Source organism: Morone saxatilis, unplaced genomic scaffold, assembly GCF_004916995.1.
Source record: "Morone saxatilis isolate NCDOM2014 unplaced genomic scaffold, NCSU_SB_2.0 Contig16, whole genome shotgun sequence".
NCBI classification, from domain to species: Eukaryota; Metazoa; Chordata; class Actinopteri; family Moronidae; genus Morone; species Morone saxatilis.
In genome coordinates, this window is record NW_023339718.1 from 14,868,115 (window position 1) to 14,870,688 (window position 2,574).

The window sequence follows — 2,574 nt, forward strand, 5'->3', positions numbered from 1 at the left end:
TTGGCTTTTAATGTTCTTTTTACTTGCTTTTCTTTAATTTTATTTGAGAAATATCTCAGAATTATTTAAATAATATTTAATCTATGCATTTTTTTTAATTCTGGGCTTCCTTTTATTCAATAAAACTTAACATTAGGCTACTACAAAACATGAAACAGCAGCTTTATTATTTTCCTAAACACTGATGGAAGTATTCCGCTTAAAATGGTTCCCACAAACAGTAAACAGTCTGGTGCATTAACTCAACAAACAAAACACTGCACCCAAATCACTGCTGTCAAAAATACAACTAGGAAAATTAATCTGAGTGAAAGCACAAACATTTTTAAATTAAAACACTTGGCCTCTCAGCTGATCTTTTTTTTTTTTTTTATCTCAGTGAAGTTTTAAAAAAAACATTGAGTGCTTTAAAAGTGCAATGCGTTGCCCAGGTGCAATGGCTTTACAAGAAACATAAGTGCAATCACGCACGTATCACTTTCTTCTAGGTCTTAGAGAATATTACAGAGTATGTAGGGGTTCTGCTGCGGCCCTGAAATCTCAACAAACTGCAACACATGCGCAGCATTTAGAAAAAAAATAGTGCAAACAAAGAAAAAAAGTGCCACAGACAACAACAGAAACTGTATCCAGGGTAGACTTGTCACAGTGGTTTGTGTTTCTATTGTCGTCTGTGTTACTTGCACTGTTTCTATATTTGATTTGGTTTTATCACTTTGCCGATTTTTTTCTAAATGCTGCATGCCTTGTTCAACCGGGGTTTTCTTCGCAATGTTTTGAGCTCTCAGGGCCACCGTAGACTTAGCACCACCACCCAACATGCAATGCTTCCAGATCCTAAGTTTGGGAAACATTAGCATATATATAACTATGCACTTATACAAAGTGAGCTCAGGCATTTGAAAGAGGACACTGTTTCTAGAATAATTTTTCCCTTTTTAGCCACCATATATTTCCTCTGAATTGAAAGGGTCAGAAATGTATGCATACACTAGAAGTTTGTTGCACAAAACCTGGACTTTGGGAAACTTTTTCAGGACATCAAGCTCAAGCACATACAGTAGGTGACTTAAGTTCACTACATAGATAAACCCATGAGCATAAGGCAAGTCTTTATCTACATCTATCATCAATAACCTCAGTTACCTCAATGATGGACCTTTCAGTAGGGGTGGGGCCTTTGGTGTGTTGCACTTCCACAAAGACCTTCTTGACATGCTCAGTAATAATCCTCTTTCTTTGCAGACATCCTGTCAAAACATTTTAATCTGTCTTCAGGTGCAATATACTGTACATGTTTTCTTAAAAGTTATTGAATGAGTTAACTTCATCTACACATGCAGTAATGCAACATAAGACACTCAGAACAAACCATTGGTTAAATGTTGATTAAATATTTAAATATCAATTGATTTTTTACAGATAAAGACCAGGTAACTTATTATGTAGGGAATTTATATTCACTTGGTTTTAAAAGAAAATTTCAGTCTTCAGTTTTACTAAAAAACTAATTAGGAGACAATGGTATGATTTATTTACCTGTAAATATATGTATGTACTAGTATTAGGGTTTGGATAGTATATAGGAGCAGTTGAATTGTGTTTAATATGGATACAACAATCACAGGAAAATGTCAGAATTTACCTGGTAGTCTTTGAGTTCCTCTCCAGACTCACCAAGAAACTGCAAGTAGTGAATGATGGCATCTCGTCAACCTTCCACCTTTTACTGTTAATTACAGAAAACACTACATATTATGCAATAAAACACACAGAAAGCAACAGAACATTACATCAATGTAATTGTCTACAAAAGAAGGTGATTACTTTGCACCAACTTGGTGCAAGTATGCATTGCTTATTTCTTTCTGCACCAGCTTTATCATCTGCACCTGCCCTCAGCTGCTTACAAACCATTTTACTAATTAGACTGAATATACATGGATATACATTGCTTAAAACTGTATGGTGCAATAATGCCTACTTGACTTATCAAAATAATCCCACACAGCAAACTCTCTGTGGTCTTGTTTGAGTGGTTGATGTATGAACAGGTACAGTACACTGCTGTGGTCAGGTGGTCTGTATGAATAAATAAATTAATCTGACCTATCCATGTGACAAGATGTCACAGGACAACTGTATATATTCATATGGTTAAATGTTACATATGAAAATGACTATACAAAAATGCACATAAATACCAAGTAACACATTAAATAAAAGAGTGATACTTTACGTAAAAGCACTGAAATAGTAATTCCTTGTAGAATTTAAATATAAGATCAGGGTTATATTTAGAGGAGCAAAGAATCATTTTTTACTGTGCAGGAGAACTTGAGATTCTGTTTTCTCCTGCTTCTAGATACCACAACACCATCTGGGAGGGTTTTTGTTTGTTTGTTTGTTTGTTTTTGCTTGTTATCATATATTATTAGATCTGATTATTTCTATATTGTTGCAGCAGGATGAGGACATATTGTTAAATGAAAATAGAAGTTGAATAAACATGTCTTCAAAGGTTCAAGGCTGGCGTTAAAGGGACAAACCCGACATTAGATCATACATAGCGTC